Genomic DNA, 16,058 nt, shown 5'->3' with positions numbered 1-16,058 from the left:
TTGGTTACTACCATATAGAAGAAGGCTTGGTTACTCCCATATAGAAGAAGACTTGGTGACTTCCAAATAGAAGAAGGCCTGGTTACTCCCATATAGAAGAAGACTTGGTTACTACCATATAGAAGAAGGCTTGGTTACTACCATATAGAAGAAGACTTGGTTACTACCATATAGACGAAGGCTTGGTTACTACCATATAGAAGAAGGCTTGGTTACTACCATATAGAAGAAGACTTGGTGACTTCCATATAGAAGAAGGCTTGGTGACTACCATATAGAAGAAGGCTTGGTTACTACCATATAGACGAAGGCTTGGTTACTACCATATAGACGAAGGCTTGGTGACTACCATATAGAAGAAGGCTTGGTTACTACCATATAGACGAAGGCTTGGTTACTACCATATAGAAGAAGGCTTGGTGACTACCATATAGAAGAAGCCTTGGGGACTACCATATAGAAGAAGGCTTGGTTACTACCATATAGAAGAAGGCTTGGTGACTACCATATAGAAGAAGGCTTATTGCCTACCATATAGAAGAAGGCTTGGTAACTACCATATAGAAGAAGGCTTGGTTACTACCATATAGAAGAAGGCTTGGTTACTACCATATAGAAGCAGGCTTGGTGACTACCATATAGAAGCAGGCTTGGTGACTACCATATAGAAGAAGGCTTGGTGGCTGCCATATAGAAGAAGGCTTGGTGACTACCATATAGAAGAAGGCTTGGTGGCTGCCATATAGAAGAAGGCTTGGTGGCTGCCATATAGAAGAAGGCTTGGTGACTACCATATAGAAGAAGGCTTGGTGGCTGCCATATAGAAGAAGGCTTGGTGGCTGCCATATAGAAGAAGGCTTGGTAACTACCATATAAAAGAAGGCTTGGTTACTACCATATAGAAGAAGGCTTGGTTACTACCATATAGAAGAAGGCTTGGTGACTACCATATAGAAGAAGGCTTGGTGGCTGCCATATAGAAGAAGGCTTGGTGACTACCATATAGAAGAAGGCTTGGTGGCTGCCATATAGAAGAAGGCTTGGTGGCTGCCATATAGAAGAAGGCTTGGTGGCTGCCATATAGAATAAGGCTTGGTGACTACCATATAGAAGAAGGCTTGGTGGCTGCCATATAGAAGAAGGCTTGGTGACTACCATATAGAAGAAGGCTTGGTGACTACCATATAGATGCAGACCTGGTGACTACTATATAGAAGAAGGCTTGGTGGCTGCCATATAGATGCAGACCTGGTGACTACTATATAGAAGAAGGCTTGGTGACTACCATATAGATGCAGACCTGGTGACTACTATATAGAAGAAGGCTTGGTGACTACCATATAGATGCAGACTTGGTGGCTACCATATAGAAGAAGGCTTGCTGACTACCATATAGATGCAGACTTGGTGGCTACCATATAGAAGAAGGCTTGGCCAAATCATGAACAACCAACTTATAGTAATGTGAAGGTGCAGACCTTGCTAATACAGGATATAATAGCAGAGCGTGCCAGGCCTACAAAAGAGATGGTGACATTCATGTTATGTAATTATAAGGCCTTCGACAACTTTGTAGAAAGATGACCATGACATTTTTCATATGGTCTGGTTTACAAGTTAGAGATAATATTCATGTTATACTCCTAGCAGTTAAATGGATAATCTGGTGAAAAAACAATGTTTTCACATCAACTGGTGTCAGAAAGTTATAACAATTTTTTAAATGACTTCTATTAAAAATGTAAATCCTTCCAGTACTTATCAGCTGCTGTAAGGAGTGGTGTATTCTTCCCAGTCTGACACAGTGCTCTCTGCTGCCACCTCTGTCCATGTCAGGAACTGTTCAGAGCAGTAGCAAATCCCCATAGAAAACCTCTCCTGCTCTGGACAGTTCCTGACATGGACAGAGGTGGCAGCAGAGAACACTGTGCCAGACTGAAAAGAATATACCACTTCCTGCGGGATATACTGCAGCTGATAAATACTGTACTGGAAGACTTGAGATTTTAAATAGAAGTAAGTTACAAATCTATATGACTTTTCGACACTGGTTAACTTGAAAGAAAAAAAATCTCCGGAGTGCTCCTTTAATATTACATAAAAGAATCAAAAACAGCCCGTGGCTTCCCACATGAATAAGGAGGCTAAAGCAAAACTATATCACAGAGACAGGTAAATGCTTTATTCCTAAATTATTTACCATGACTGGAGGTCTCTGTTATATAATGCCTGTGCCTGGCGACTGGATGAAATACACAGCACTTATTTACGAGAGGGAAGATGGAGCCCCATCAGCTCTAAGGCTCTGTACTGCAGTTATGGCCTGCTCTGTGCACTAGCAAATAAGGACCGTCCAAAAATACGTCCGCAAAGCGACATTGTGTGATCATAACCTAATTCTGCTCTTTTCATACTAGTATATATGTTGTTAGGAACCGGACAGCAGGACAAGACAAGACAGTGAGCCCTAAGCTCAGCCCCGCCCACTGTCCTCTACCTACTTGCCACAATCCGCCCTAAGATGGCGGCGAGCAACTGGGCGGCAGTCCCTGCACTGGCTAGTTGTGACACAAAAACAAAACAGACAGACAAACACAATGAAGAATAGTCAACAATCCGGGTCACAAGAGTCGGGCAGCAAAAGTACAAAATCAGGATCCAAAGGCGTAATCAGAAAACAGGCAATATGATCAGGGGCAGGCAGCAAGCAAGGGAGGTCAGAGATACAAAGCAGGAGTCAGGAGATGCAAAGCAGATTCCACAAGCAGGCAGAGACTAAGTCAATAACCAGCAATAAGTGCACAGACTGAGGTTAGTTATATAGGAGGGCAGGGTTCTGATCCAGAACATAATTGGACCATCCCCCTGATCTCCAAGCACAGACACCTGAGAACAAACCAGATCCACTGGCAGGATGACCTGTCAGTCACAGTCACCAAAACACAGGTTAACCATGACCTGGCCAAACAGAATTCAGCAGGTGAAGTCGGGTGTGTCTCCCAACAAAAGTGAGCATATAAAACAGTGTTCACACACTGCAAACAAAAACACAAACAGAATACAAGAACTTCAGCGCCTTCTCGGCCGCACAGCATGAGCCGAGGGGCGCATAATGCTCTGTAAAGATACCATCCTGACATATGTATTAGTGTTGGGTAGACTTGCCAAACTATTTGGGTTTAGCAACTTTCCCAAACCTGAACGCGCCCCACAAAACTTGTCCGTTTCTGCTTTGCTGGGTGTCGTCAACCCTGTTTAGCCGCAACAAAAAAAGTTTGTTTCTCATAAGCTTTTATAGATGAAGTAACCTATAGCAGGAAAACTTGAAGCCCTCCATAGAGTGTGACGCTAAGTCAGTGCCCCACAACACCTGTCAATTTCTGCTTTGCTGGGTGTGATCAAGTGCTGCCTCCTACTCCTGCTCCTCTACTTGTCTGTTCTCAACAATACGGGCCTGGGTGCAATCAACTGCTGCTGCCTCCTCCCGCTGCTCAACTTGTCTCTTCTCAACAATACTGGCCTGGGTGCAATCAAGTGCTGCCTTCTCCTCCTGCTCCTCAACTTGTCTGTTCTCAACAATACTGGCCTGGGTGCAATCAAGTGCTGCCTCCTCCTCCTGCTCCTCAACTTGTCAGTTCTCAACAATACTGTCCTGGGTGCAATCAACTGCTGCCTCCTCCTGCTGCTCAACTTTTCTCTTCTCAACAATACTGGCCTGGGTTCAATCAAGTTCTGCCTCCTCCTCCTGCTCCTCTACTTGTCTGTTCTCAACAATACTGGCCTGGGTGCAATCAACTGCTGCCTCCTCCTGCTGCTCAACTTGTCTATTCTCAACAATACTGGCCTGGGTGCAATCAACTGCTGCCTCCTCCTCCTGCTCTTCAACGTGTCTGTTCTCAACAATACTGGCCTGGGTGCAATCAACTGCTGCCTCCTCCTCCTCAACTTGTCTGTTCTCAACAATACTGGCCTGGGTGCAATCAACTGCTGCCTCCTCCTGCTGCTCAACCTGTCTCTTCTCAACAATACTGGCCTGGGTGCAATCAAGTGCTGCCTCTTCCTCCTGCTCCTCAACTTGTCTGTTCTCAACAATACTGGCCTGGGTGCAATCAAGTGCTGCCTCCTCCTCCTGCTCCTCAACTTGTCTGTTCTCAACAATACTGTCCTGGGTGCAATCAAGTGCTGCCTCCTCCTCATGCTCCTCAACTTGTCTGTTCATAACAATACTGGCCTGGGTGCAATCAACTGCTGCCTCCTCCTGCTGCTCAACTTGTCTCTTCTCAACAATACTGGCCTGGGTGCAATCAAGTGCTGCCTCCTCCTCCTGCTCCTCAACTTGTCTGTTCTCAACAATACTGGCCTGGGTGCAATCAAGTGCTGCCTCCTCCTCCTGCTCCTAAACTTGTCTGTTCTCAACAATACTGGCCTAGGTGCAATCAAGTGCGGCCTCCTCCTCCTCCTGCTCCTCAACTTGTCTCTTCTCAACAATACTGGCCTGGGTGCAATCAAGTTCTGCCTCCATCTCCTGCTGCTCAACTTGTCTCTTCTCAACAATACTGGCCTGGGTGCAATCAAGTGCGGCCTCCTCCTCCTCCTGCTCCTCAACTTGTCTGTTCTCAACAATACTGGCCTGGGTGCAATCAAGTGCTGCCTCCTCCTCCTGCTTTTTTAATTTTTTTCCCCACTATTTTTGCACTTTTATTCACTATATTTTATTATTATTATTACTATTTTTTTTTATTCACAATTTTTTTCATTATTTTTGCACTTGTCTGAACTTGTCTGTTCTCAACAATACTGGCCTAGGTGCAATCAAGTTCTGCCTCCATCTCCTGCTGCTCAACTTGTCTCTTCTCAACAATACTGGCCTGGGTGCAATCAAGTGCTGCCTCCTCCTCCTGCTTTTTTAATTTTTTTTTTCACTATTTTTGCACTTTTATTCACTATATTTTATTATTATTATTACTATTTTTTTTATTCACAATTTTTTTCATTATTTTTGCACTTTGATTTTTTCCACTTTTTTATTGTAATAGCAACTGCAACTAAATGAAACTTCAACTTCTCTAGACACTGTGGGGGAGATTTATCAAACATGGTGTAAAGTGAAACTGGCTCAGTTGCCCCTAGCAACCAATCAGATTCCACCTTTCATTTTCCAAAGAGTCTGTGAGGAATGAAAGGTGGAATCCGATTGGTTGCTAGGGGCAACTGAGCCAGTTTCACTTCACACCATGTTTGTTAAATCTTTCCCGTAGAGTCAAAACCCAAACAATTCGGCAACACTACCTAGTATATTGACTTAAACCAGTAAATACTGGTGCATGGCGATTCTCTCCTCTCTGGCTTATAAAAGGGAGAATCTGAACAAGGGTTCCCTAATGTGGTGTCCTTATGCCGGAATAATGTCAGTAAAGAGAGGTCGACCATGCTGGATTTTTGCTGCCTCACCCTTTTGTTCTGAAGGGATAAGCTGGTGCCGGAGCTGTGCCAAGTCCTCATATGTATGAGAAAGATGCGAAGGATAGTGAAGGTGTATGGCCGCCTTAGCATTTTCTTTTATTCTCTTATAACAAAGGCGACAGAGTGACAATGATCATTTTCATATGTGGAGTAATGGTCTGTTTACACGAAGCGATAATTTGCCCAATTGATCGTTTAACAATTTTGAAACAGCGATTTAGTTTTTATAACGATCAGCGTTTAGACAAATAAATCGTTAGAAAAATTGGTATTGCGGTCGCTCTTAAGATCGCTTAAGCCCATCTCAAAAATAGGGTGAATCTTTGAAAGACTGTTTACACAAAGCGATTTTTAGCGATCGACCAATGACGATTTTAAAACATGTTAAAAGATCACAGTGAATGTTTTCTCGCTTGATCGTTTGTTAAAATCCGATAGTTATGGTGAAAATTTGAATGATAATTGTTCAGTGTAAACGCACCATAACACATGGTCATTAACTGAAGCAGAAACAATTGTGTAGGGGGCTTCAAACTGGGTGAGGAACAGACAAACTCTGCTACAAAAGTAAGGATACAGGTCATCGCAGGTCATGCTCTATTGCAGGACTAAACATAGCAACAACACAAATAGTTATCTGCCAAGTCTTTCTTGAAAAAAAAAAAAAACACTACTACAGAGCTTCAAAATGAGCTTTATAGTATTTATACAATACAGTCAAATTAATTGTGACATAGAAAATTCAGTCTTACCTGTAGGCGGTATATTATGGAACCGAAGGAGCTTAGCCGATTGATATACATATTTCTGAGAAAAGATTCAGTATAACTCGTAAGCTATTCATATAAACCTCTACCCATTCAGGGCTTAGGAGTCCAGTTATTTTTGTATGCACAGGTATACAGGAAAGGCTGTCACTCAGTAGTAGAGACACCCACTGGACTCCTAAACTCAATACGAAATTTTGAATAAATAATTATGTATGTTATACTTAAAGGAGAAGTTCGGCCATTTTTAAAATTTGACAGCCGGTAGGGGCAGGGGGAAATTGATTACAAGTAGGAAATTACCTCTCCCCGTGCACGTGGTGAGCGTCAGTACCCCACCAGAAGGCAAGGCAAAAGGCCTGTCCCGGCTGGCCGCTCAACCAATCAATGACTGGAGCGGCATCCCGTCCCAGTCATTGACTGGATGAGTGGCCAGTCCATCAGCCGAGTTGCAACGTGTCATTAAGCCCAACGGAGGTCTCAAGGCCGATCCCACCGCTTATGGTGGGCACGGGAAAAGGTATAAGTTCCTACTCCTTATGAAAATCCCCCCTATTGGATGTCAAATTTTAAAGATGGCCGGACTCCTCCATTAACCTTTTCCCACAAACATCTATGTTAATCTGCTCAGCTCCTCCTTCTCTGACAGATTTCCTTTAACTTTTTTTAATTAATACACACTTTTTAATTTCCACTCTATATGAATTTAACCTTCCTTCTTTTAATGCTAGTAGATTTATATGTTTGATAGCTTATCCCGTTACGCTAGTAGATCTAGCTGTAAATTTATTCCCTATAAAAAAATTCAACATTTTGACAATTTTTGTCCGCATCAGAATCCCTCATTGACCCCTGGGCCTAAGTGGATGAGTGCTTGACCTGTAATCTACAGACCATTATGAGTTAGGCTATAGTTCACACTTGTAGCGCTGCACTCTGCTTTACCCGTCATTACAGCTTGTTTTGTTTCGAGCGTTATCTGGAATTGTTTTCAATAAATATGTAATGTTCCCTCACAGCACCGACCGCTCCTAAATGGAAAAATGTGAAGTTCAGGAGGGAAATGACACCTGAAAGTAGAACATTAGATTTTTTTTTGTGAAATACATTTTCATCAAATGAGTCCGTCTGTTCATTTCCTTTTGTGACGTCCCCTAATGCGTTAAACCTGGCACATTTGCTGTCTGAGACAAAATTATCTTTTCTTTTTTATTTTCATAGCAATCAAATATAACACAGTAAAGTAAAAATAATCCTACTGTAAATTGAAGCGTTGCAGATGTGCGAGGATTTTTTTTTTTTTTTTTACCATGTCTATAACACTTTAACATAGGGAAGGCAGGTATTGTACTTCACACCCATTATCACAGAAGAACTCTGCAGGTCTGTTGCCCAGTACCTGGAGAGATGTATGCAGAAGCACAATCACTGTTGTGGAAGCTGAACAAGCATCATTTCCGACCGGGAGTCTAGTAGGGGTTGACAATGCCAGGGGGCCCATACGCAAGAAGCAATTACTCCAACCCTGGCTAGATTTGGAAGAACGTAGATGGATCCTAGCAGCGTGGACTGGTAGTGACTTGCTTGTAGTAGGAAGGAAGAATCATTTCCTTGGACTTGACTCATGACTTGGCAGAAAGCTGAATGGATTGTCTGACAAGCGGATGTTGAGCTTGTGCATGCATGCAAAAACATTTTGAATTAAAAAGCATTTTGAATAAAAATCCATGTCAGAATCCTAATTTTTGGGACTGTATTGATGTTATCCATACTAATGACATGTCCCCAGGCCACTGTGGCCAGTTGCTGGCTGCCAAGGTGATGACACAATGTATTCTATGACCACCACGATCCTTATAAACAAAAGGTTAAGGTTCTAAAATGGGGTCTGGTTTGAGGTTTCCTGGCCTAAAATTTTTTTGGGAACCACTGATGTAAATCATGTTATATTGGAATGGTGTCCACTTGATATAGCTACCTAAAACTAGCTCCAATTCTATTCCTCATCTCTGCAGCTCCACATCTCTTATGTTACTGTAAATTATCCTTTTATTTTATCTTCAAGTGTTTTCATCCCCCTGGATCCCTTTTTGTTAAGTCCATTAAAACGGGAAGCACAATGCGGCTCTCGTCCTGGATTCATGTTTGCATAATTAATGGGCTTGGAGAGGAAGAAGACTTTGTAGTGAATTGACCAGCACCCTCGAAGCCTCACGGGATTATATTATTGAGCAGATTTTAGGTAAACACTTAATGTCTCTGACCTAATTCTTACAGCTGGGCTATCAAAGTATGAAAATGCTGTAATTAGAATAGGTAAGCACATCTGAATACATGATTATCACTATAGCTCTATTTCTCATGGTTCCCCTTTAATTCAGGCCAGTACGATTCCAAAAGATTTAATTTACTTAACACTTAGTCACATATAGTAGCACAGTAGTTTTGATGGTTGCAGTTCTTAGATAAGGCTTAAACACTTATTGGTTACATTCACACTAGGTGACGTAATTGCTTCAACATTCTGTTCTTGAATGTAATTATTGTTTCATGAAACTTTAGAGGTCAGTGAGGTCCATGCAGTGGCGGATTATCATGTGGGCTGTTTGGGCGGTCCCCTGAGGCACTTGGGAGGCCTATGGCTATCCAAACCACCCACATTCTCAGTGGCGCTATACATCACTCAGGGGCCCACCGGAACATCCTCCAATGGGCCCCTGAGTCATAGGCTTAATGCAGTGCCGTATTGTGAATCCAGGACCCCTGTCCTGGATTCCCGCATAAGAGCATTATTAAATTTCATGTGTGTCTTTAAGACTCAAGCCAGTTGACTCTCGTCAAGGCAGTCGGAGTTCTACCGCAGGCAGAAGTAATGACCAGGTTGGGTGGACAGCCCTGGGCCCAGGGTACATTTAATTTGCCCCTGGGTCCATGTGCTGTGATCGTAACTGATCAGTAAGACCAGCAAGCAGCAGTACTTAGGGCCAGTTCACACGGAGTAAAACTGTCGGAATTCCGCAGTGGAAATCTCTGTCACGAAATCCCGCAAGCCTCTGTGTCATACTAGCTGTCTATGGGAGGCTTGCGCGCCTCCTTTCTCCGTGCCTCTTTGCATGCGAGCCTCCTATAGACTGCCAGTATGACACAGAGGCTTGCAAGATTCTGTGGTGGAGAGTTCCGGAATTCTACTCCGTGTGAACTGGCGCTTAGCGGAGCTCTGCTCATTTTCAAACAGGACTGCTTGTCTCTCCATGGAAAGCTTTGTACAGATTTATTGCAAATCTCACAGGTATAGACCCAAAAGAAATCTCATAGACCTGTTATAGATCGATACCTGGCAGGGCAGCAACAGGGAGCAGGGTGAAGAAAACAACTTTTTTATTTTAACGTGTCACTTTATTTTAAAGTGTCATTTGTCAATTTTTTTTTTACAGAAATCAATAGTACAGGCGATTTTTAAGAAACTTTGTAATTGGGTTTATTAGCCGAAAAATGCATTTTTATAACGAAAAAGCAGTTTGAAGCTCTCCCCCCGTCTTCATGGTTCTCTTATGGAGTGGGGTTGAGGGAGATGAGGCACCAAAACAAGACAACAAAGAGTTAATTTACAGTTACATCACCCGGCTATCTCCTCTGAAGTCAGCACTGACCTCTGAATACAGGCTTTCACACAGGTCCCGAAGCGTAATCCATTGTTCACTGCTGGCGACTAATTTCCCTTCTCCAGAAGCGGTGTTATCCAGTCACAGTATGGTGGTACATCATCCTCTCAAAAAAAAAAAAAAGCATATGCACAAAAAATGGTAGCACATCACGAAAATCTATATTATAACGCTGACATAGATACAAAAATACCACATAAATATATGAATATACAGAAGTAGTAAAATGAGGGAGACAACACCCCAAATACTGCTCTACATTAAAAACACTGAAATGTCACCATAAGTCCTGCTGGTGTTCCAGCCAGGGCTAATCTACCACTCTGACCATGGACCGTATGTACAATAACAAAAATCCAACATCTCTACCTAGACATAGACCCAGTAAAACAAAATATAACCACAAATAATGGAGCATAGGAAAAAAAAAATTGGAAAAGATCACCATATACAGTCCAACAGAATGAGAGTCAGATGGGATAAGAAATCACCCCATATTTTGTTTTACTGGGTCTCTGTCTAGGTAGAGATGTTGGATTTTTATTATTGTACATAGGGTCCAGAGTCAGAGTGGTAGATTAGTCCCGGCTGGAACACCAGCAGGACTTATGGTGACATTTTAGTGTTTTTAATGTAGAGCAGTATTTGGGGTGTTGTCTCCCTCATTTTACTACTCCTGTACATTCAAATATTTATGTGGTACTTTGTATCTATGTCAGTATTATAATAAAGATTTTCGTGATGTGCTACCATTTTTTGTGCATATAGTTTTTTCTTTTGAGAGGATGATGTACTACTCATATGCATTGTTTTAGCACTCCATGATTACTAGCTTTATATATATAACAGTATGGTGGTATTGATCAGGTCTGATATGGCGGTGTTATCCAGTCACAGTGTGGTGGTATTGATCAGGTCTGATATGGCGGTGTTATCCAGTCACAGTGTGGTGGTATTGATCAGGTCTGATATGGCAGTGTTATCCAGTCACAGTATGGCGGTATTGTTAGGTCTGATATGGCGGTGTTATACAGTCACAGTATGGTGGTATTGGTCAGGTCTGATATGGCAGTGTTATTCAGTCACAGTATGGTGGTATTGTTAGGTCTGGTATGGTGGTGTTATTTAGTCACAGTATGGCGGTATTGGTCAGGTCTGGTATGGTGGTGTTATTTAGTCACAGTATGGCAGTATTGGTCAGGTCTGGTATGGCAGTGTTACCCAGTCACAGTATGGTGGTATTGATCAGGTCTGATATGGCGGTGTTATACAGTCACAGTATGGTGGTATTGGTCAGGTCTGATATGGCGGTGTTATACAGTCACAGTATGGTGGTATTGGTCAGGTCTGGCAGTGTTATTCAGTCACAGTATGGTGGTATTGTTAGGTCTGATATGGCGGTGTTATCCAGTCACAGTATGGTGGTATTGTTAGGTCTGGTATGGTGGTGTTATTTAGTCACAGTATGGCAGTATTGGTCAGGTCTGGTATGGTGGTGTTATTTAGTCACAGTATGGTGGTATTGGTCAGGTCTGGTATGGCAGTGTTACCCAGTCACAGTATGGTGGTATTGGTCAGGTCTGGTATGGCAGTGTTACCCAGTCACAGTATGGTGGTATTGATCAGGTCTGGTATGGCGGTGTTATTTAGTCACAGTATGGTGTTATTAGTCAGGTCTGGTATGGTGGTGTTACCTGGTCACAGTATGGTGGTAATCTCCGTCCGCACTCTCCATTGTGTGCAATGGTGAATTGGGATGTGGGAACACACGGATGTGCCTGCAGAAAAGACGTTTATCAGGCCGGTACTGCAGTACCAGCCGGGATAAACTTCACTGACACCGGATGTTCTGTGACGCAGCCTGGTCACAGAACAGCTCGTGTCTTACGATGTGTGAACCTGACCTTAAGGTGTTTTCCCATGTTGAAGTGTTAAAGAGGTTATTTAAAAGGGGAGTTGAGTGATGTCATGATGGGACAATCCCCTTATTATATAACATTATAGTGTCTGCAATGACCTGATATTACACCGCACTGTAGTGCTCACACTTGCCATGCAGAAGATGCTTTTTTTTTTACTTGTTTTTCGATAATAACTGAAGCAGCATTTGAGGATAGACAAGTACACTGTGTTCTGTGGTTGAGTCATGAAGCACAAAAGGAAAAGGGTCAATTGCAAATTCAGCTGTGCTGTAGAGTATCACACATTCATACTCTCATCCATAATAGTGTGGCTTGCTTTCCCCCCCCCCCATCCTGACACCATAGGGTAGCTGTGAGTGAAATGTCCCAAAATACCTTTCTCACTGTACTTCGGATCTGCAGGACGTACAGCAGCTGATAAGTACTGGAAGACTTACATTTTTTCAATACAGTATACAGACCAACTCAAAATTATTTCAGAGCCAATTTCTTGTACTTTTTCTGTACTTTCTAGTTATGTTTCTTGTGCCACAAGGAGAAGCAGCGGTCCTGGGAACTCGTAGCTGGTTGTTTTCTTCTCTCTTTATAAAGGGCCGCTGCCAGTATTTGAGGCATACTTTCAAGTCTCTGCCGCCTTTCTACAAAATTCAGCGTACATTAAATGTGAGCTTTAACTTTGAGTTCATTTAGCGACTCCATGCATAAAGTGTATTTGGTTTGGGGAGAATGCACGGAGTTCATAAGCCTTTGTGAAATGTAATGCAATGGTAATGGGTAGCCTCTTCCTGGAAATTTTATGAACATTTTCACTTAGGAAGTTGTAGCATTCAGGCATCTGAATACATGTTTCTAAAGTGTTTTTATTGTTATCGGTGCTAGTGTACTGCACGGCTGATTTATTCTGCATAAAGGCGGATTATAGAAGCTTTTATACTCACAAGTACATCTTTTAACTCCATTACACCCTGCCACCACCGACGTGTGAGCAGGAGATGTACGTAATGTAGAATAAAATTTAATGGGATAAAGTAAACACCGCTACATATTAACCGGCAGGGAATGGAGTCTAATAAATCACACTGGTGCGCTGTTTCCAAAAAGGAGTTCATAAGCAAAAGTAACTCAAAGTAACACATCGAGACTGGAAAGTCATCTGATGTTACTGTGCTGCAGGCAAATTTAGATGCAGTTTCCAGATGAGAAGAGCCATGATTGTAGGATAGGCCATCAGTGGGTGTATAGGATCCTGATGGGTCAGCAGATTATAAAGGACTGTGAGACCATGCATGGATCACACAATGTTTAAAATATATAATATTCAATTTTAAAAAAAATTCACGATTGTCTATGTTGGACAAACCTTACATGATGATCACAAAAATTCTCTTTGCTGGGACCCCCCCCCCCCCAGCATTCAGCTTTCCCTTAACCCCTAGCTGCATCAGGACATTGCTGAACGTCCTGGCGTAGCTAGGAGGGTTCAGAGGGGGGTCGCGCGGCAGTATGCAGCCCGGGACCGCGGCTATTAGCGCTATGCCTGCTAATTAAGTATTTAGATGCAGCTGTCAAAGTTGACAGCTGCATCTAAATGCTTGCTGTCTCCCATACCTGGTGGTCTAGTGGGGGGATTGCCCCACCCCCACGATGCGACTGCTGAGGAGCAATCCCCCCATTTGTCCCGGCCAGGTTCTGCACCGTAATGGTGTTGATCCTGTCCCGGCACTCTATTGCTTTTAGCAGCAGCAGCCGAAAGCAATAGAACACCTATCTCATGGATCTATGCTGTATATCTATACTGCATAGATCTCAATGAGAGATCAGTGTAGTGATACTAGAAATCCCCCAGGGGGAATAACCCTAACCCCAGGGAAAATAACCCTAACCCCAGGGGGAATAACTCTAACCCCAGGGGGAATAACCCTAACCCCAGGTGGACTTCTAGTATATGTATAAATAATCCCCTCCCCTGAAAAAAGTTTGAATCGCCCCCCCCCATTCCCCATTTTATAAATAAAAATAAATAAATAAACATATTTGGTATCGCCGCATGCGTAATCGCCTGAACTATTAAATAATCACATTCCTAATCTCGCATGGTAAACGGCGTAAAAGCAAAAAAAATTCCAAGCAAACTTGTACATTTTTGGACGCACCAAATCTACCAAAAATTGTAATAAAAAGCGATCAAATAGTCGCGTATACGCAAGCAAGGTACCGATAAAAAGTACAGATCATGGCACAAAAAATTATACCTCACACAGCCCCATAGACGAAAGGATAAAAGCGTTATAAGCATGGGAATAGAGCATTTTAAGGAAGATATATATTTTTTAAAGGTTTTAATTTTTAATAGAAAGCTATCAAATAAAATAAAAGTCATACAAGTTACATATCGTTGTAATCGTACTAACCTGAGGAACATGTATAAAAAGTCAGTTTTACCCTAGGGCGAACGGCTTAAAAACAACAACCCCCCCCAGCATATTTTAGGCAAAAATTACATCTGCTGTTGCAAAGTACAATTAGTGGCGCAAAAAATAAGGGCTCATCTGGGTCTCTAGGTGGAAAAATGCACGCACTATGGCCTTATATACACAATTACAAACAAGGTTTGAGATAAGGGGAACGGGGAAGGGGATTTTTTATACACCTTATATACACAAGGAGGAAAAAACGAAAGCGCAAAAATGAAAACTGGCTGTGTCTCCTAAGGGTTAAATAAGTTAAAGGGCATTCCACTTTTCATACTGTATGTTGCTGCTCATAGTGAAACTAACAATTCCTTCCATACGTTATTATCTATTCAGTCTCCTTCCCCCAGTTCTGAGCTACTGCTTTCTGCTGAAGACACAAAAATCTGTGTGTGAGCCGTTCTCCCTGTCTCCCCTTCTTCTTTGTAATGCTGGGAAGGTTAGCTAATATTTTCGGAGAATCATGCAGTAATGGTTCCATTTCCCTGCAGTGCCACCACAGGAGAAATTCAGCATTACACAGTGCCTATGTAAATCAGTGGTTGACTGTGTAAAGCAGGACAGAGGAAAGGTTCTCCAGAGCGACAGACACTCTTTGCTACTTAAAAAAATTAAAAAAAAACTTTAATGAATAAGGATTTTTGGGTAGGGGCTACTCTGTTCAACAATGACACTACTGATTGGACAGTGCTACACTATGTAGGCACATGGTAACACAAAATCGGGCCATATATGTCCAGGAGGAATAACAGAAGAACAGCAAAACACACGCTTCTTAAAAAAAAAAAGTGCTCCAGGAGTTTCTTTAACCTCAATGCAAGTAGGGTAAGAACATTTCTTAAACTAGTGAGAAGACGAGAGTGCCTACAACATGACACATACCTTCTACCTTCACGGCTCTATGACATCATGACATCTAGAGTAGAACAATAGCGATCCTGGAGAGGGGGGGACTTATTTATCTCTCCACTTCCACTTCTTAAGATAAGTGTCAACGAGCATCAAGTCCATGGAATGTCACTTTAATGTGAAATATTGAAGTGACTCATGCAGAAGTCCTTATACTTGTTTTCATCCTGAGCTGTCTTCAGTGACCATGTAATAGTCTTCAGGACTTATTTATCTTCCAGAGAAGGAGCATGAATCAGAGGCCAGAGACCTCCGGAGTAGGAGGATTTACTGTATCTAATAATCTGTCATGGCTTCTCTATGGAGCATCTTTGTATGACATTATATATATATGCTGGAGTCACTCATGATCAGAGGGCCAACACTGGAGATCAGGATTAGAGATGAGCAAACGTACAGTAAGTTTGGGTTCTTGAGAAACAAAATGATCCGTATTTGAATACTGGTAGCTGGAGAAGATGGATGCAGCCTTAAAGGGATCATTCACATGTTGCGTGCACAGTCCATATATATGGACTATTGCAGTAAGCAGGGGTTGCCAGGTGGTGTTAAGTTGAGTGAGATGTGTACCGCTAAGGCACTTGTCACGGTGGCCAGGAGTGGTACGCGCCCACCACTGGATGTATTGACACACTGCTTTTTAATTGAACAGGTGCAGATATGGTGTAGGTGTAGAGGAACCACAGAGTCTAGCATATAACTTAACCAGGAACAGGTTTACTGAAATCTTTAAAGTGACAGCACACACTATACAGTTCTTTCTAAAAAAAGATGCAATACAGTAATGGCGATGAATTGTACCTGCATCCTTAGGGAATGACGTCTGCCTTTTACTGTCCTGTGGGCACTGAGTGACACAAGATC

This window comes from Dendropsophus ebraccatus, chromosome 7, assembly GCF_027789765.1.
Source record: "Dendropsophus ebraccatus isolate aDenEbr1 chromosome 7, aDenEbr1.pat, whole genome shotgun sequence".
NCBI classification, from domain to species: Eukaryota; Metazoa; Chordata; class Amphibia; order Anura; family Hylidae; genus Dendropsophus; species Dendropsophus ebraccatus.
Note: the sequence above shows the minus strand (reverse complement) of the source record.